The sequence below is a fragment of the Aquarana catesbeiana genome, linkage group LG05 (genome assembly GCF_042186555.1).
Source record: "Aquarana catesbeiana isolate 2022-GZ linkage group LG05, ASM4218655v1, whole genome shotgun sequence".
NCBI lineage: Eukaryota > Metazoa > Chordata > Amphibia > Anura > Ranidae > Aquarana > Aquarana catesbeiana.
In genome coordinates, this window is record NC_133328.1 from 517486774 (window position 1) to 517508945 (window position 22172).

A 22172-nucleotide genomic window follows, 5' to 3' on the forward strand; every position below is an offset into this window, starting at 1 on the left:
CCAAAGAGTTCCATTTTGGTCTCCTCTGACCAGACTATATTCTCCCAGTATTTCACAGGCTTGTCTAAATGTTGTGGAGCAAATGTTAACCAAGCTTCAACATGTTTTTTCTTCAGCAATGGAGTGTGCATACAGGTCATGTTGAGGAGTCCATTACGTATTGTTTTCTTTGAAACAATTGTACCTGCTAATTCCAGGTACAATTTTTCATCTTCATTTTATTTATTTCCATAAAAAGGTCCACCGATTCCCTTAGGACAGCAGGACTCACTGCCAACCCCAGAAAGTGTGCCATAGGCTTGGAGGAGGCCAAATACCTTGGTTATGTTATTGGTCAAGGGCTGATCAAGCCTCAGATCAATTCAATTGAAGCAGTTCAAAAGTGGCCCCAACCTATAAATAAAAAGCAAGTTTGTGCACTTCTTGGGATCACAGGATACTTCAGGCATTTTATACCCAATTTTGCCACCATTGCAGCCCCACTGACAGATCTGACAAAGGGTAAAGGGTCGGTCACGATTAAGTAAAATCCTGAGGCAGAGGGGGCATTTCATATGTTGTGTACAACCTGTGCTCATGACCGCAGAGTTCACAAAGGAGTTTGTGGTACAGACAGATGCCTCTGATGTGGGACTGAGTGCGGTACTGTCCCAAATCAGAGACAGTGAAGAGCACCCAATGGTCTACCTGAGCAGATTAGACATGAGAAAAACTATGCCATTGTTGAGAAGGAATGTGTTACGTACTTAATAGGTGAGCCCGAAGTGCAGAGGATGGCCTCTCTTACACCTCCGACTCGAGGCCCCTGATAAGATAGACAGGAAGCACAGGAGTGAGGAGTGGTACGAATGCCTGGCAAAATCAACAGCAGGAGGTCAGTCCAGAGGTTCAGGAGATTCCTTTGCAGAAGATAGCAGGCAGGAACTGGTCCAGCAGGCAGGGACTGGATCAGCAGACTGGAACCAGGAACAGGATGGATCAGCAAACCAGATCAATGAACTGGAACCAGGAACAAGCTGGATAAGATTTGTGGAAGGTCAGGCAAGCTGGGCCGGTTATCAGGCGGGCAGCAGAAGGATCAGAGGAGCAGGCAGATGAGTAGTCAGACAGGCCGGGGGTCAGATGCAGACGGATAGCAGGAATGGTCTTCAGGCAAGCCAGATCAACACAGGAACATATTTCAGATATACAGGGAATATTTAACTTCACTTTAGCACACATGTATTTGTTCCATTGTATATACTAAGATCAGTTTTATGTAACTGGAATAATGAATTCTAATTAATTTATCATGAAGCAATTTGAAGCCCAATTTCAAGATAAATAAAAAATATCTAACCCATTTTACTCCCGCTCCCTGCAGAATGTACAAAGATCAATATTAATACTCCTCTATTTATCTTGTTCTCCAATGAATGCTTACATGACCTCTGATCTCCCGATTCCTGATCCAGCAGTTCAAAGTCCAGCATTTATAAAGCTTGTTTGAGCTCTCTGAGAAAAAGGAGGAGGAGAGCTGAAGCTACAATCTAAAGAGCTTAGTGAGGAGCTCAGTGATTGGACTTGAAGGTAGGACACAAATCCATTTACACCCACCTGTCCATAGGAATGCATAGACCTGCCAATCAAGTCTGCCTGAAAAGCAGGTGTGTCCATGTGAAAACAGTCTTACAGTCTCCCTTTAAACAACATTGTATTATTTGTCTTTCTCTAGGTAAACTAACATCTATAAGAATGTTTTATTTTACGTTGGACTTGATAGGCAATTATTTTTTTCTTAACTATTTAGGTGAATGTAATACTTTTGCCAAGAGAATGGTTCTACTGAATTGCATGAATTTGCAAGCAAGTTTGCCTTTAAGGATTAATTCAAACTATCTGTGATGACCAGGGTTTACTGTGATGTCAAACAGCAGTGGCTGCTAGGACACACAGAAAAAAATGTATTTCTATGTGTCCAATTCACACTGCAATGCAGCCTAAACACGCACTGCAGCAAGCTACAATAAAATGCAGACATGCATTTTATCCCAACACACCATACAAGATGTCATGACACTGTTCTGAAGCTCAGAGCACCCCCCTACTGTACAGCAACATGAATGAAGTGTCACTTCTGTGCACTTTAAGTAAAGTTTCTAAGAAAAAAAAGGGAGATGAATCGCGCACCACTGCATTCAGAACAGACAGCTGCTGGAGAGGTAAACCACTGCAATTTAACCTTCCCCTTCCAGCTGCTGTCCATTCAGTGTGAATGGGCCCTAAGTAGGGATAGGGTGAACAGACACCTCTTCTGTTTGCACCATAACTTTCGGACGCAGCAAAAGTTCAGGTCCGAATAACGAACCCCATTAAAGTCAATTGGACCCAAACGTCAAAAATCAAAAGTGCCCATTTTGAAGGCTTATATGCAAGTAATTGGACATACAATTGTTATAGAGGTCCGGGTCTTGCCCTGGGAACATGTATCAATTAAAAAAAAAGTTTGTGAAAAACTTCATTTTTAAATGAGCAGTGTTTTTTTGATTTTAAAGTGAAAGCATAAAAATGAAGAAAATTCCTTCCAATATAGTGCCTGGGAGTCCCCTTAGTCTACCTGTAAAGAGGCAGATCTGTACCATGTCTAGAATCTGCTGCAGCAATAATTGCATTTATAAAGCAAAGAAAAGACATGTTCCCTGCAAGCTACCTTTATTTTGCTCAACAAGAGCTGGGGAGGCAGTGTGTATGATAAGGCCACAATGTAGTGCACTGGGAACAAGATTAGAGATTTTTTTGGATACATTCTGGTGTCACTTTGACTTTGAATAGAAATAATGGGTGCATAAAAATTGGTCTTTGGGTGTTAGTGGCGCCTTCCCATCGTAAACCTATAGAGCTACTCTTGATGAAAGCAAGAATTGGCCTTGCTGTAAACAATTGCAATGATATGCACCTGTCAAATAGGTGCTGAAAAATTGGTCTTTGGGTGTTAATTGTGCCCATGAAACCTATACCAAAAACATTCTTCCAGATTAAATGATTGAACAGCTAGGCAGCCTCGAAGTCCTGCAGAGATTCCACATCCCAAAAAAACTTAATCAGTGATATGGGCATCAGTGGCTTCATAGCTGGTAATCCACAACACTGTAACCTACTGGAGTCAGAAAAAACATTCAATAAAATCATCTTTAACATGTCCTCAAGAGATTTTATCTTCTGCACTCTCTGTAGGGACAGGATGAGTTCTGAGAACTTCCCCTTATAACGGTGGTCAGAGACGGTTGCCAACCAGTAATCATCCTTTTCCTTTATGCCATGTATTCTTGGGTCCTTTCGCAGGTTTTGAAGCATGAGGTTGCTCATGCGCCTCAAATTTGCCGAGGCTTAAGAAGCAGACTCCTCTGGGTCACTCAGGATGACAGCATCTGGAACTTCCTCCCCCCAGCCACGTACTACTACCAAGGTTCCTGGGGTTGGAAAGCCATCGCTTACAGATTGACACGTGTGTTCCTCTTCTTTGAAGCATATGAAAGAGCCAGAATCCTCCTCCTCATCCTCCTCCCCTCTCTCCTCCTGTGTGTTCTGTGACATAGGATTGATGGTGTCTGGATAAAGTGGGCCTTGAGAGGAAAGGAAGTTCTCCTCTTCCTTCTGCTGCTCAGCCTCCGGTGCCCCGTCCATAATGCCACGCAGAGTCTGCTCCAGCAGGAACACAACAGGGATTGTGTCACTGATGCATACACTGTCACTGCTCACCATCCTTGTGGCCTCCTCAAATGGTGACAATACAGTGCATGCATCATTAATGATCAGCCATTGGCTTGGGGAAAAAAAGCAGAGGCGGCCTGAGCCTGTCGTCATGCCATACTGGCACAGGTACTCGTTGACGGCCCTCTGCTGAATGTATAGCCACTGCAGCATTCCCAAAGTTGAGTTCCACCTGGTGGGCATGTCACAAATCAGCTGGTTTATGGGCAGGTGGAATTCCTGGTAAATTTCAGCCAACTGAGCCCTGGTTGTGTATGATTGTCTGAAATGGCTACAGACTTCTGGCCTGCTTTAGTACAACTTGCAACCCTGGGTATGTACTTAGGAAACGCTGCACCACCAAATTGAGGACAAGTGCCATTCATGGCACATGTGTCAACTTTCCCTGTCTAAAGGCGGACAGGAGGTTTGAGCCATTATCGGACACCACCATTCCTGGCTCCAGTTGTCATGGTGTGAACCACCTCTGGGCCTGTCCCTGCAGAGCTGCAAGAATCTCTGCTCCGGTGTGGTTCCTGTCCCCTAAACACACCATCTGAAGCATTGCATGGCACCTTTTAGCCTGACTCTGGGAATAGCCCGTTGAACGCTTCGGGGGTACCTAATGTTCATAGGACAATTCTGCAGAGGAGGGCATGGAGATGGCAGAGGAGGAGAAGGAGGAGGGGGTAGAGCTCACAGGTCTGACATCATCACCACCAGCTGTATGGAGACGTGGGGGCACAACAAGCTGCAGAACCAAGCCCTGTCCTGCATCCTTTCGAGTTGCAAGCAGCGTTACCCAGTGTGCTGTGAATGAAATATATTGTCCCTGCCCATGCTTGCTGGAACACGTGTCAGCAGTAAGGTGGATTTTATGGCTGAACTGCCTTGCCCAACAATGCCAGAACATTCCCTTCCATGTGATGGTAGAGAGATGGAACGGCCTTACGTGAAAAGTAGTAGCGACTGGGAACCTTCCATTGTGGTACAGCACAGAACCTTCCATTGTGGTACAGCACATTGTGCAGAATCCACCAGGCTGAAAGGCAGAAGTTGGAGAGCCAACAGCTTTGACAAGCTTGCGTTCAGACGCTGGGCATGTGGATGGCAGGGACTGTGTTTTTTTTCCACTGCAGCAGATAGAGAAGGGAAGCAGGGAAGAGAAATTTGCCGGCTACAGTCTACAGCTGGTGTTGTGCTGCTGGCAGATGTGCTGCTAGGACCTGGGACACCCTGTGCTATACCATCATCCCTGTCAGTGGAGGCTGCTGAAAGGTAATGACTCATTATCGCATGGGCAGACTGAAGTGGGTAAGGAGGAGGAGGAACAGATTTGTACCCCTTTTGTGTGGCTTTTAGGTGCTCTTGCCAACGGGCTGAATGGTTGGACATTAAATGCCTTGTTAAGCATGTGGTACCCAAATGGTTGGTGTTTTTGCCACGTTTGATGTGCCTGAGACACAGTTTGCAGATAGCAACAGTCCGATCTGCTGCAGATGTGCTGAAAAAGGCCCAGACAGCCGAGCTTTGGGGAGTGGGCTGGGAGATAACAGCTGCAGAATGTGATGGAATAGGGTGGCTGCTCTCTACTCTTTCTTAATGTCAGCCTCCTGGGGTTGTGCCGCCTCACCTTCAGTTTCCTCCCCTGCTCTATCTGGCACCAAAGTCGCATCAGTGACCTCATCATCATCATCATTTCCATCTCCTCCATCTTCATCATTACCACTGGAGACAACTTGGCAATACTCTGCAGCTCGGGGAACATGAATGACAATTTGTCTACCAGTGTTACTCCCTCTCTCTAGGCTCATGTTCCGGTCATCCTCAACCTCAGAACAAACAGATGAATCCAGTAATGGCTGGGCATCATTAAGGAGCAAGTGGCTAAGACTTTGATCAAATAACTCAGCTGGCTCCTCAATGGCTGATGTTGGGGCTATGGCAGGAATAGATGTGGACAAGGAGGCAGGTTTATGCACCCTGGCAACTGTAGGGGACTGCAAACTTGTTCTCTGCGTGACAGAGAATGAGGAGGATGCGGAAGGTTTAGTAAGCCAGTCCACCACCTCCTCTGCATGCTGTGGCTGGATAGCATGGGAAAACTCACTCGACAGAAGAAATGATGCCCTGCCTGAGGACTGACCACCACATCCACCTTTGCCTGTGGACACATTTGTTGCTGGCCCCCTTACAGTGCCAAGGGAATGTCTGCCTCTCCTTGTTTTGTTCAATTGAGAAGGTATCAACACATAGTGGATACACGTACAGTATTAGGTGCCACGTCCTGAAATCATCAATCAATTATGCTATGCCAGTGCGGCGCCTTTTATGTAGGAAAAACTATTAGACATTTACAATGCAGAATAAAAGATCATGTCTACTACTCAGTGGAGGGCAAGATGGTTACGGCAGTCAGTAGGAATCTGGATTTATATCACAAGTTTGATGTATCTCTGATATCATTCATTGTCTTAACAGTGGTCCCAAAAGATCCCAGAGGTGGAGACTGGGACAAACATATTTGCCAAAAAGAAACAATGTGGATAGAGCGTCTTGGTGCCATTTACCCCCCCGGCATCAATGAGGCCCACACATACAAGCCTTTCTTATAGAATATCTTTGGTCACTCTAGCTACCTACTGTAACCCCTCCCTATTTGTCCTCCTCTTTAGTATGTTCTATCCTCTCCCATATCATATAAGATAATTTGGCTTCAATCTAGGGCAACTTTGAGATGCTTTGTTGACTGTCATTTAGATACTGCCTACTGTTATTATATTTTGTTTTTTTTCATTTTGTTTTTTTTTTTCTGTTTCAAAAAATCCTGATTATTGATTTCTGAATATAGCCATCTTTTAAAAATCATTACCATGTTACACCTGCTTACAAAGCTATTTACAGATTGACTTTAACTGCGATCCTGGTATCAGTGCTGATTTGGCAACTCACGAGAGGTGCACCCTGCATTGCCCTGGTTTATTTTCAGCACTATGCGGCTCCTCAGCGCTACGCCCCCTCACTGGGGCGTTAGGTGCACTATGTTTTTACTGGCTCTTCCAGTATACCTGGGGCTGCAACCGCTGTCTCCCTGTCTCACGCGTCGGGTGGTTTCCATGCTGACGCTGTGAGCTGGGACATGCGTGGTATGCACCCGGCAGCCGGCTTGGATGATGTCACATCGGCGTTCCCGATTGGCGTTCCCGATTGGTGACTACAAGCGGGGCATGTGTACAAGAGACGCCACTCAGCGTCCCTATACCCACGCTCTACCCGAGCGTGTGGATGCCGTCTCTGGCCACACTGCGTTTATCTATGCTGAATCGCTAACAGGTATGTGCCTGCATGGAAGTGGATACATGTCTATACATGAGTCAGTACCTATATCTGAGTACACTTTTTCTATTTGGCCACTACCACCCCTCTCCTTTGTTTTTCTTTTTCTCTCCCCACCAGGAGAATCTTTTAAACAATACATTTAATCTATACCATGGTACCTTTACCAAATAATTATAACATGCTCTGCCTGTTTGTATTATAATAGGTTCGGTACTACAGCTAAACATTTTGGATACCGAATCACCCCCTGACACCATACACAAGCGAGGCTGATCGGATATCTGACATACATAGACCAATCTATGTGGATAACTAGCGGACCACACTCCCCTCTCCGCCTTTGGCCGATATAATTGTCCTTTTTGGCTACATGTCTTGTTGGAAGGCCCTAGCAATATACTGATTGAATTCCAAGACATATAGTGGATATTGTTTTATCAATTACTCGTGGTTTATATATATATTTTTCTACTTCATTAGCATGAGAATGGTAAGTGTAATTTACTTTTAAATGAATTATCCCTACTGGTACTTACTGGCATGATTTCCAGTTGGTTATATGGATTATATAGATTATTTCTAAAATCCATACCTAACACCTACAGTTACTTTATAATATTCTAATGCTATATATTCTGTGCCAGTTGTTAGAATAATTCATTAACATCAGCCACTAGGGATACTTCACTAACACCATCACTGTTTTGTGTTTTCATCTGAGTGACAGATGTATCGCAGCTTTCACTCATATGACACATACACCAAAACCCATTAGAGCCCGGCAGGTTAATACAGGACATTTCTAAGTGGCCTTTTATGCACATAATATCAAACATTATTATGTTTATCTAACACAATTAACATAATCACATATGAACTGTCTATGCATTACTACCCGATATGTATTGGAATGGACCTTCACACCAGCTTGTTAATTATTTGTCTATCAATTTCTTTTCTGCCCTCCTTAGCTCTGGCTTTATTTTCCCCATATTTCCTCTCTTCCTTCCCAATTCCCTTCCCTTTCTTCTTCTTCCTTCTTGATCCCACCTTCTCTTCCCTTCCCCCCTTCCCCTTTCCCCTCCTTCCCCCCCCCCCTTTTTTTTTCCCATCCTTCCCTTTTCTCTGCATTTGCCAAATTCAATGTCTTCACATAAGCAGTCACATTCCAGTACTGATTTAAGTACAATCACTATCATTTACGTACATTACCATCATGTTACATACGTCCCCATAGTGTATGAATATTATCTGGGCCTTGCTGGATTGGCGCCATCTGGTGGGCTCCCATAGCATTGATATCAAATTCGCAATGCGTTGTTACTATTTGGTTACTGTCTTCTTAGATAGTTTATTTGAGTTATATTTATTGGATGTTTTGTATATTTCAGTAATCTGTTCTATGGTCCTAAAGAAGTGCTTTGGCGTGCAACATGTTGAGCAAGTTTTAGACACCGATTACTATCAACTGCATAGCTCCTTTATTACTACATAATAACTTTATGGTGGAAGGATTGGTATTCCATTTTCATATGATTTATCTTTGCAATATAGAGCTATGTATGGAGTGCATAATTGTAATTGTGGTTCTATTAACTGATTCCTGTATCTGTCCTTTTTTTATTCTCGTTTTTTAACCAAATTTTGAATAAATTAAATTTTTTAATATACTTTAGTGATTATTGCGCCTAAAAAGTCCAAAGCCCAAACCTATTTCTACGAAGGCCTCTCCTTGTTGTCCTCCCAGACATTATTGGGAGGGAGGGAGCCGTGCTTATAAGCAAATTTAAAGAAGAAGGTGAAATCTGTAAGTAAATTCACTTTAATCAATGTAAAGAGGTGTTTGGTGCTCTTTAATTTGAGTACTCACACTACACAGACACACTCCATGGATACACTATAATATGCTGCAATATAATGTGCCAAATGTACAGTGATGCACAGAACTATATGGCATTAAACTGGCAGTAACACACACAAAACTGTATAGCGTTAAACTACAAGTAACGCACACAGAAGTAAATGGTGTTAAAATGGCAGTAACGCACAAAACTATATGGCATTAAACTGTCAGTAACTCACACAGAACTATATGGCGTTAAAATGGCAGTAACTCACACAGAACTATATGGCGTTAAACTGACAGTAACACAAGCAAAACTATATGGCCTTAAACTGGCAGTAATGCACACAAAACAATATGGCGTTAAACTGGCAGTAACGCACACAGAACTATATGGCATTAAACTGGCAGTAACGCATGCAAAACTAAATAGCGGTACACTGCCAGTAACGCACACAGAAGTATATGGTGTTAAACTGCCAGTAACGCACAAAACTATATGGCATTAAACTGGCAGTAACGCATGCAAATCTACATGGCGTTAAACTGGCAGAAACGTATACAGAACTATATGGTGTTAAACTGGCAGTAACACACATAAGTAAATGGCATTAAACTGGCAGTAACACACGCAAAACTATATGGCGTTAAACTGGCAGTAACACACACAAAACAATATGGCATTAAACTGGCAGTAACGCACAAAGAACTATATTCCGTTAAACTGACAGTAACACACACAAAACTATATGGCGTTAAACTGGCAGTAATGCAAGCAAAACTATATGGCGTTAAACTAGCAGTAACGTACACAAAACGATATGGCGTTAAACTGGCAGTAACACACAGAGAAGTAAATGGCGTTAAACTGACAGTAATGCAAGCAAATAGAATCGTCACTACACTGACGCTATCTGAACTGTCCCTACTCTAGCTATACGCTAATGTCAAGATTACTGACACGGTCTCACTACACTGCACTGAAACTATATGAGTTGTCCCTACTCTACACTAATGTATGTATGAAGGACACGGTCTCACTACACTACAGTGAAACTATCTGAGCTGTCCCTACTCTAGCTGCACACTATGCAAAGCTGAATGATGATCCTCCTCACTACACTTACACTATCCCTAGACTGACACTAAACTAATATTCTATACTGATATATATATATTTTTTTTTTATTCTATACTGATATAGATATAGATTAATTGAAGCAAAATAGTACAGTATAGCACACTAACTAACTAATAGCACTGATCAGAGCCCTGGTCTACCTCTCTCCACGCTAAAATCACACTGAAATGGCTGCCATTGAAAGAATTCTTTTATACTGTGGGGTGGGAATGAGTCACGATTGGATAAAGTCATGATGACAGTGTCCAATCATGACTCTGACAGTGCTCTGTGCCCTGATTGGCTGAAGCTTTCACTGTTTCAGCCAATCAGGTCTTGCAATGCACTGTTCAGTGCCGAAATGCATTGTGGTCAGTTTGGGGAGGGCTGAACAAACAGTTGAACAACCCGTTTGTTCAGCTGTTCGCCGAATGACTGAACAACGAAACTTATGCTCAGGCCGAACCGTTCGCCCATCCCTACCTTAAGTGATTCAAATCCTCTTTATTTCAAGGCAATAATAAAATGTAAATTAAGTTACAATATTGCTTTACATGGTCTAAAACATAGACATTTATAAAAGTTACGAGTAATAAGAACTCTTGCTTTATCCCAGTGGGGAAAATCAATGTTAGGATTCAGAAACAGTTGTTGAAATTGTTCTATTCTGAATATATTTGAGTAACAGCTGCCATACCCATAATTTAACATCATATAACATGGTGCAAAAGATGATCTTAGTTTATTAAAACAGAACTGAACATTTTTAAAATAAAGGTGGAAAGGTAGGTAATGCTATTTTATAACATAGATCTATACTCCTCTCCCATAAACCCCAAAAAAAAAAACAATGTACCAGTGCTGGCATAGACCCAAGTACAGTATAAACATATGCACACTGAAATATTTCTTTTTGGAATTTCGTTTTCGCCTGAAAAATACATTTATTTAGTTACTCCCGAAATTCATTTTTATTTATTTTGTTTCGTTAAAAAATGCATTCGTCCCAAAATCAAAAATAATTAAGATCAAATCTGTCATTGAAGGCTTATGGTGTCTGTCGAATGTTCTAAGAAGATTTGGCGGAGCAGCTAAACTGTACAACGCCGCAATCATACATTTCCGGTCGAATAATCCGCCTACAAGCTATAGTAGTATTCTAAAGTTGTATGACACTAGTAATAAATATATTTATTAATTATTATTACTAGTCAACCAACATTAGAATTCTTCTATAGTCTATGGGTGGAGCATTTGACCATAAATGTCCACTCGTGGTGACTGCTTCGTCGAATCTTCATGTCAAATCTTTTCTCTCTATGTCGAATAATCTTGGACTAATAGAGTTAGGTTAGGTACATTCGACCTTTTTTGCTATTGTCTCTATAATGTTGAATCTTTTCTCTCTATGTCGAATCTTTTCTCTCTATGTAGAATAATCTTGGACTAATAGAGCTAAGGTTAGGCACATTCGACCACAGGTTCGATGGACACAGATCGCTATTGTTATCATCATGTCGAATCTCCTATCTATATCAAACTTTTGTGGCAACGAAAATGAAAATAAAGCATTTGTTTATGTCGGATCTACCAGTTTTCGGATTTTGCACGTTTGTTATCATTTGTTAAAACGATAACGAAAATACCCGAAATTCAGATGAAGATTCATTCGAACGAAAACAAATGCACATGTCTACTGCATGCTTTGGTAAATTGATTCAGAAATCTGAACACAAAAGAGGTAGTTATCGTGTGTATGGGTTTGGCAAAGTCAGCAGATAGAGGATTGGTATTGGTTGACTTAGCGGTTGGGGAGAGGGTTCCAAATGATTTTGGGACCCCAAAATAAAGCCTCTGGCACTCTGCCTGTATTTAAGGACACAAATAACATTTGTACACATTTTAGGGGTGTTTAGGGTAAAGCACTACTATGAGCTGACAAAATACATTGTTAAGTGACTAGGCTAGGTGTGTATGGGCCCAGGATAGCATGCTGGGGAGGTTAGTGAAGGTAAATATGCATGAAGGACAAAAAAGGAACTTTAAAAACTTCCAGCATGCATGAGGATAAAGAGGACATTCACAGCATATCACAATCATGGTAATTAGAGAATGATGAAAGAAAAACAATACATTAGCAAACATTAAATACATAGAATGTGATGGTAAAGGAGAAATCTTACCTTAATATAGTCCTTCTGCAGGACCTGTATGATGGCAGAACAGGTCTCTGGAATAATGATCCCCAGTTCCTGGGGGGAGATGCCTGTCGAGAACTTGATGTCCTGCAGACTTCTCCTCATCGCCAAGTACCGCAACGTGGCGACTAGCCTCTGTTCAGGAGTGATGGCTTGCTGCATGCAGGTGTCCTGCTTCATAATATAAGGGGACAGCAAAGCCAACAAACAGTGAAAAACGGGGTCCGTCATCTGGAGATAATTCCTGAAATCAACAGGATTATTCTCAGGGATCTCCCGCAACAAAGGCATGTGAGAGAATTGGTCACCCTGGAGCAACCAATTCTTCGTCCATGAACACCTCCCCACTCTGTTCATGGACTGGGTTTGGGTCAAAGTAAGAACCCCAACACCAAGCCCCTGCACAGCATGAACTCTATGATGAGTATGTACCCGCAAAATGGCTTCAAAATGGTTGGCTGGTCAGAACGAACTAACAGAACGCACTGAAAATCAGAAAGGCCTGAGAAGAGCGAGCTGAAAATCAGAAACGAGCGGACAAGAATGCACTGGAAATCAAATACTTAATATATAAATAAACCAGATACGAACTGACTACACGCACTGAAAACCAGTTACGAACCCACGAGCACAAACTGAAGAGCAGTAATGATCTGAAAAGCACGAGGCTGAAAAGCGCAAATCATCTCTCACCAAACTTCTACTAACACGAGATTAGCAGAAGGAGCCTAAAGGGTGGCGCGCTGACTATTGAACTTCCTCTTTATAGTGCCATCGTACGTGTTGTACGTCAGTGCGTTCTTGATTATTGGAATTTCCAACAACATTTGTGTGACCGTGTGTATGCAAGACAAGTTTGAGCCAACATCCATCGGAAATAAATCACAGGATTTCGTTGTCAGAATGTCCGATCGTGTGTACGCAGCATAATGGCATCCCAGTCTTAGTCCGTAGGGTTCAACATTGTATTGGCCCACCATTTGCAGCAATAACAGCTTCAACTGCAGCTACAGACATCATTCAGGTATCATCTTTTAGAGCCGGCGATTCTGTGCACCATAAGAACAATCATAGCGGCAGTTCCACTGCTTGATCATTCTTACAGGTGATGGGAGTTGACATCCGCCCCTCCCGACACCCTCCGGTGCTTCTCTGGGCTCTACTCATGTTGTAAAGCGCTGCGCAAACTGTTGGTGCTATATAAAACCTGTATAATAATAAAAAACTCTTCTATGGGAAGGCTGTCCACAAGGTTCAGGAGTGTTTCTTTGGGAATGTTTGACCATCCTTCTTGGCTCTCAGTCTCCGCTCTAATTCATCCCTAAGGTGTTCTATTGGGTTAAGGTCAGGACTCTGCATAGGCCATTCCCGCCGCCCTCCGGTGCTTCTCTGGGCTCTCCTGTGCCATCAGGGATCCAGAGAAAGAATCGGATGATGAGCATAGAGATTTCTGGTGACCAGATGGTCACCAGTCATCTCTACGACCATCGGAGACCCGGGTGCGACGTTATGACTTCACATCTGGGCCGTGGTTGTAAACAAAGCCACGATCGTGGCTGGAAAGCATGGGACCGTTAATTTTTTTTTATCTCATGTTTTCCAGCCTGAAGGAGTGATGTGGGGTTTTATAGAACCCATATCTCTCCATAAAGAGGATCTGTCACACACTATTCCTATTACAAGGGATAAAAAATGGGGAAAAAATTGCGCTAAGATCAAGACTAAGGAATGGTTGTGAAACTGATTTCCAACCACTCAATGGTTCAGGAGCTGCAATTAATGTGTTCACAACATCAATACAAGGAAATGAGTGGAAAAAATTTAAAAATTGCGCTACCCATATAAACCGAACCAAAAATTAAATGTGAACCAAATCTGTACAAAATCCTAAATAGGAGTGATCAACAGTATAGGTGATGAATGTAAAAATTAAATGAATAAATAAAATTCACCAATAGCTTATAAAACAAAAATCAAAATTGATAATAAGTCCATGTCAGATGAGTTGATGATAAAAATAGACATCAATAATAAGTAGATAAAAAACCATATGTGCACAAGTTATATTAATCTTAAAAAACATAACATGTACAAAAAATAAAATTAAAAAATTCACCAGTGTACTGTGAAGTAAAGTCCATAAATTGTAAAAATTGTTATCCTCAAAAATCTGTGAATAAAAAGAAAGACTGTGTAGAATCCACCACCAATTCAGCAGGAATGCGCCCTTACCAGAACATCATGATCCCCCATTAAAGAGGATCAGAGAGAGCATGTATTAGACCATGAATAGGCTCCACAGGGCATCAGGCATGATCACAGATACTGGGACACCCTCTCTTGACCAATCAGATCATCGTGTAGGTAACGTGGTACATAGAAAAAATAAGCGCTCCAAATAGTCTCAAAACCCAACAGCAATTTATTATTAAAACAGTAATGCACTTACAATGTAGTAGAAAAAGAAAGGCATGAAGTCTGGTGCGCCGGCCGGAGCAAGGTGACGTCAGCGAGTCGCTCCACCCTACGCGTTTCGTAATAACTTACGTCGCCCAGGGGCACGGGCGGCGCGCTGCGTCACCTCTATTTATACAAGGAAAGCATGTGAAGCCTCGCTCCGAGCCGACACAAACCCACGGGCATGCACAATAGCAATTGAAAAGAAATGAATATGGAACACTGTCACATCACCCACCCACATCCCGGAAATACATCCAATGTATGTAATGGTGCCACACTCAGCAGTACTACCGAGTGACACCTAGTGGGCAACATGAAAAACTTCCAAACAAAATAAAAATAAAAACAGACAAAGATTGTTTTCTTTTTAAAAACAGCCGCTCCAAAGGGTCATAACAACATGATTGTTTAGTATAGATATAAATACATTCATACAGACATGTATATTTTAAAAGAAACATGTCCCGCTGAATAATAATAAATAGAATACCTAAAAAAAATCGCAAATTGAATATCTAGATTCAACCATCATGAATAATAAATACATAAGGTGTGAAGGCTCAAAACGAGAATTGATCACAAATTAATAAAATCATACAATATATACGTAAAAATACATAGAACGATTGATTACAACCATAATCATGAAAAGAAAAAGGTAAAAAAATATACCAACATAAAATTAACAAAAAAGAATGTGGATAATGACGGAAACTAGCAAACTAAAAGTTATTAATAAATGCATTAACATCAATATCCACATTCAAACCAAAAGGTGCATACGTTTTGAGACGGTATACCCAAGACATTTCTTGTTTGGAGATCTCCGTAATTCATGAGCTACCCCTCCAATGGGGCTTGTATTTGTCTATCCCCATATACAGTGTGTTAGAGGGGTCTCTGTGGTGCACCTCATCATAGTGTCTAGAGACTGAATGGTTTTTAAAGCCCTTTCTTATGTTGCTAATATGCTCGTTCAGTCTGACCCGAAGAGCCCTCTTGGTCCTCCCCACGTATTGTAGCCCACATGGGCTTTGGATGAGGTAGACCACACCCACAGATGAATAAGTGATAAAGGGTTTGACTTCAAAGGCCCGGGATGTACTGGTGGATACAAACTTACAGATCTTTCTGTCCTTACACCTATTAAGGGAACAAACTTGACAATTCTTACACCGATAATAACCAGTGAGGTTTTGAAAGAAACATCTGTTCTCTCTCGGGGGATCCTGTACACTGGGAGCAATTCTACTCCCAAGTGAGGATACCCCCTTGAAAACAATCTGTGTTTTTTCTGGTAATATATTCCTCAAAACCTGATCATTGCCTAGTAGGTGCCAGTGCTTCTGGATTAATTTTTTGATATCCCGAAAACATGGTGATAAAAGGCAGGGACATTTTCTCATCAACCACCCGCTGCGGTTTATCAACCAAGAATGGCGCTCTATCCATATCCCTTACCATTTTACAGTTTGGGACAGTATTTGTGGGTCATAACCCTTTTCTATAAATCTAGTTGACAAAACAGTTGCCTGTTCGTCAAAAACATCAACCTCAGTACAGTTGCGCCTCAACCGTGTAAATTGACTGAAAGGAACAGCCCTAAGCCAGGGTTCATAGTGGCAACTGTCTGAGGAGATGTAGGATTTTTTATCCATTGACTTGAAATAAGTAGACGTGATGAATCTCTCCTCTTTAACTGTGATTGTTAAATCCAAAAAGTTAACTGCCTCCAAACTTGCTTCAAAATTAAATTTAATACCCCTGTTATTGTCTTTAAGGAGTGCCATTAAGTCTAACAAGTCAGACTCACTGCCGTCCCATAGGAGGAGGATGTCATCGATATATATAGCCCACAAGACCACTTCTGGTCTATTATGGGCTTCGATGACATCCTCCTCCCATTTGGCCATAAATAAATTGGCCAGGCTGGGGGCATATTTAGCCCCCATAGCCACACCCCTATCCTGATGATAAAACTGCTGGTCAAACCAAAAATAATTATGGTTAGCGGCATATCTTAACAACTCCATAATAAAGTCAAAATGTAATGAAGCCAACCCAGAGTCCCTCTCCAAATACAATTTAACAGCCTCCAAACCCAGTTGGTGAGGGATAATGGTGTAGAGCAAGGTCACATCCGCTGTAACTAGCCACAATCCACTCTGGGAGTAATATCTGACAGTAGATTGATAACTTGTTTGGAGTCCTTAATATAGGACGGGATTTTCTTTACCAGGGGTTGCAAATAATGGTCAACGTACTTGTCCACCCAGGACGTGATTGAATCAATCCCACTCACTATGGGATGTCCTGGGGGGCAAGATTTATTCTTATGGATCTTCGGGAGTTAATATATAACTGGAGTGCGAGGGGCGCAAGAAACCGTTTCTCTTTTTTGGTGAGGATACCACTAATAAAGACTCTATCAACAATATTCTCCAGTTCTATCTTATATTTAGAGACAGGATCCCTATTTAAGGGGGTGTAGGTCTCACTATCCCCCACAACCCAGTGCATTTCTTTTAGATAGTCACAACGGTCCAAAACTGCAATCCCCCCACCCTTATCAGCTGGACGGATGACCAATGATTTGTTGTTACACAAGGAGTCAAGGCTTACTTCCAAGTCCTTCTTCATTTTAAACTTTTTGACTTTGATGTGTTCTAAATCATGTAGAACATCTCTGAAAACCCGAATGGAGAGTGCCATAGCACCGTAGCATGCTAATAGCAACATAACAAAGGGCTTTAAAAACCATTCAGTCTGTAGACACTATGATGAGGTGCACCACAGAGACCCCTCTAACACACTGTATATGGGGAAAAACAAATACAAGCCCCATTGGAGGGGTAGCTCATTAATTAGGGAGATCTCCAAACAAGAAATGTCTTGGGTATACGTCTCAAAACTTATGCACCTTTTGGTTTGAATGTGGATATTGACGGTAATGCATTTATTAATAACTCTTAGTTTGCTAGTTTCCGTCATTATCCACATTCTGTTTGTTAATTTTATGTTGGTATATTTTTTTACCTTTTTCTTTACATGATTATGGTTGTGATCAACCATTGTTCTATGTATTTTTCAGTATATATTGTATGCTTTTATTCATTTGTGATCAATTCTCGTTTTGAGCCTTCACACCTTATGTATTTATTATTCATGGCGGTTGAATCTAGATATTTAATTTGTGATTTTTTTAGGTATTCTATTTATTATTATTCAGCGGGACATGTTTCTTTTAAAATATACATGTCTGTATGAATTTATTTATATCTATACTAAACGACCATGACCCTTTGGAGTGGCTGTTTTTAAAAAGAAAACAATCTTTGTCTGTTTTTATTTTTATTTTGTTTGGAAGTGTTTCCTGTTGCCCACTAGGTGTCACTCGGCAGTACTGCTGAGTGTGGCACCGTTACATACATTGGATGTATTTCTGGGATGTGGGTGGGCGATGTGACAGTGTTCCGTATTCATTTCTTTTCAATTGGGGTTTGCACCTGATCCGGGTCATATCGGCTCGGCTGTGGACTATTTTTAATTACTTTTTAATGTTCAAGCCTTTGTTTCGAGCTGTTCTGGGCATTTGTGTTTGGATCGGTGTGCTAAACACTTCCTTGTGCTATTGCGCATGCCCGTGGGTTTGTGCTGGCTCGGAGCGAGGCTTGGCACACTTTCCTTGTATAAATAGAGGTGACGCAGCGTGCCGCCCGTGCCCCTGGACGACGTAAGTTATTATGAAATGCGCAGGGCAGAGCTATGCGCTGACGTCACCTCGTGCTCCTTTCGTACATCCAGAAGAAACGGGCTGTCTGTTTGTGCTCCGGCCGGCGCACCAGACTTCATGCATTTCTACTACATTGTGAGTGCATGTCATGGTTATGCAATAGTTTTGTCTATCAGCTTACCTGTTTCCATGTGTTCATCTCTAAGACCAGCTGACTCTCACCTGACTGCTTTTATTAACTCTCCTCTAGCATGGCTCCACCCCAGCTCCTATCAGAGAACTCTATATTAACCTCTGCACTGCAGGCCAGCCCTGCTGATCAACCTTTGTGTGTTTGGCTTCCTGTTCCTGCCTGCCGTGTGCTCTACGTTTGTTTCTGTTACTGACCTTGGCATGTTCTCTACTATTCCTGTCTGCTCGTGACCCTGACCTTTGGCGTGTCCCTGACTATCCTTGTTTGCCTGTGACCTTGTACCTTGGCGTGAACTCTGTTGTCCCTGTCTGCTTGTGGCCCTGACATTGGCTTATTCCTTTACTATCCCTATCCTCCTGTTGCCTACTGTGGGTGTGAGCTGGGGGACCCTTGGGGTCGTGACCTGGAGCCAGTTGCAGCCCAGTCCATCCTAACCTTTAGAGGCTCTGGTGAACACCTGCTGGCTCTTAGACTCCGCACCCCAGGGAATCCTACGCTCTAACCCCGGTGGGATCAGTGTTGGTGTCCCAGCGGCCCTGCCTTCCTTACCACTCGGACTCCCATCCGCAGCAGTCAGTCGTAGGGTCCACTGCCTTGTGGTGCACTCGTGATCCCTACGGTGTGAATCTGTCACCCAACCTCTAGGTGACCTGACAGTGCATTACTGTTTTAATAATAAATTGCTGTCGGGTTTTTACACTATTTGGAGCGTTTATTTTTTCTATGTACCACGTTACCTACACGATGATCTGTTTGGTCAAGAGAGGGTATCCCAGTATCTGTGATTGTGCCTGCTGTCCTGTGGAGTCTATTCATGGTCTAATACATGCTCTCTCTGATCCTCTGTAATGGGGGAGGGAGCATTCCTGCTGAATTGGTGGTGGATTCTACACAGTCTCTTTTTATTCACAGATTTTTGAGGATAACAATTTTTACAATTTATGGACTTTACTTCACAGTACACTGGTGCATTTTTTAATTTTTAATTTTATTTTTTGTTCATGTTATTTTTTTAAAGATTAATATAACTTGTGCACATATGGTTTTTTATCTACTTATTATTGATGCCTATTTTTATCATCAACTCATCTGACATGGACTTATTATCAATTTTGATTTTTGTTTTATCAGCTATTGGTGAATTTTATTTATGCATTTAATTTTTACATTCATCACCTATACTGTTGATCTCTCCTATTTAGGATTTTGTACAGATTTGGTTCACATTTAATTTTTGGTTCGGTTTTAGTGGGTAGCGTGATTTTTTAATTTTTTCCACTATTACAAGGAATGTTTACATTCCTTGTAATAGGAATAAAAGTGATCAAAACTTTTTTTTAAAGAGAAAGTGTAAAAAAAAAAAAAATTAAAAAATAAAGTAAAATAAACAATAATAAAAAAAAATTTAAAGCGTCCCCATCCCAGTGTGCTCGCACACAGAAACAAATGCACATGTAAGTCCCGCCCACATATGTTTACGCCATTCAAACCACACATGTGAGGTATTGCCGCGTGCGTTAGGCCCCATACACACTATTAGATTTTCTGCAGATTTTTGTCTTCAAATTTACCAAAAACATACAATATGAGGTCAAACCTTAAGAGTTTAAATTATGCATTTAGGCAGGTCCTTGTACTACATGGTTTTAATAAATCTGAAAACAAAACCCTGCAGAAAATCTAATAGTGTGTATGGGGCCTTAGAGTGAGAGAAAAAATTCTAGCACTAGACCTCCTCTGTAACTGTAAACTGGTAACCTGTAAAAAATGTTAAAGCGTCACCTATGGAGATTTTTATGTACTGAAGTTTGGCACCATTCCTTGAGTGTGCGCAATTTTAAAATGTGACATGTTGGGTATCTATTTACTCAGCGTAACATCATCTTTCACATTATACAAAAAAATTGGTTTAACTTTATTGTTTTGTTATTTTTTAATTCATGAAACTTAAAAAAAAAAAAACACGTTTAATAAATTGTTGCGCAAATACTGTGTGACATAAAAAGTTAAAACAACTGCCATTTTATTCCCTAGGGTGTCTGATAAAAAAACATCTATAATGTTTGAGGGTTCTGAGTAATTTTCTAGCAAAAAAATTATAATTTTTACATGTAGGAGAGGAGTGTCAGAATAGGCCTGGTATGGTAGTTGTTAAAGCATCGCCTATGGAGATTTTTAGGTACCGTAGTTTGGCGTCATTAAACGGGTGTGTGCAAAGCGTTACATGTTAGGTATCTATTTACTCTACTCAGCGTAACATCATCTTTCACATTATACAAAAAAATTGGGTTAACTTTACTGTTTTGTTTTTTTTATTTCATGAAAAATGTATTTTTTCCCGAATAAATGCATTTGAAAGACCGCTGCACAAATTCCGTGTAGCATAAAATAATGCAACGATCACCATTTTACTCCCTAGGGTCTCTGCTAAAAAATATATAATGTTTGGGGGTTCTAAGTAATTTTCTAGCAAAAAATATGGATTTTAACTTGTAAGCAACAAATGTCAGAAATATGGACAACTAAAAGCAAACGTGACCTGTCACAAGATATAATTAAGCAATGGCATGCCTCCATCCCTACATGTATTGGCAAAGAAAAGAGAAAAAGGAATGGTACTTTGCCTGAGGCATTTGCCTGCAAATAATGATAAATACTATTTTTTTTAATTTATTTTAGATTTAGATTAAATTTGATATCACAATCACAAATGATAGTCCATGATTAAATGAAACACAGTATACAATGTCAATAATTAATAATAATAATAATAATATATAATATAAATACAGTAGTAGTAATAAAGTATTTAATACAAATATTTAACAGACATGATTAGTACAATAACTACAGCATAGATGATACAGAACATAATATAGATATAATTAGCAGGATTTACCCATGGATACTCATACATCAATAGTATAGATAAATACATATTATGCTTAAAATTCTTGATTAAGGCAAGCTTGTCTTGGCACCATGTGTTGGAAACTCTACTCGTTTCACGGCATACAGACACTCATTAGGAGTAGGATGCAAAATTATACTGATAAGGTAAATGGATAAAGCATCTATTAATATAAAGTACCCTCTAAAGGGGGAAAAATAACAAAAGCAAATAACTTCTCAGTTCCTCACAAAACAGCCCACAACCCATGCCAAGCTCCTAAAGGGGATAGGTGGTGGTGCCTAATATACTGTCTCGCTTAGGGTTGAGGCAGGAGACCCCCCCCAAAAGGGATAGGAACTGAAGGGAGAGCCATGGGACATGTTGGACCGTCACAGCATGATCCCTGGGTATAATATACGTGCACTTATCATGATCCTGGTTCTGTGAAAGAAAGGGGCATGAGTGAAAAAAATGAAAGCAAAAAAAGGATAAAAAATGATAAATGGATAAAAAGTATATATATGTGTGAAAAGGAGGTAAATATTCAAAACTCAACTAAAATGTCTGATAAGTGAAGCATATACAGTATGTATTCCCCAAATGAGGCAATGGTGTGTATATATATATATATATATATATATATATATATATATATATATATGAA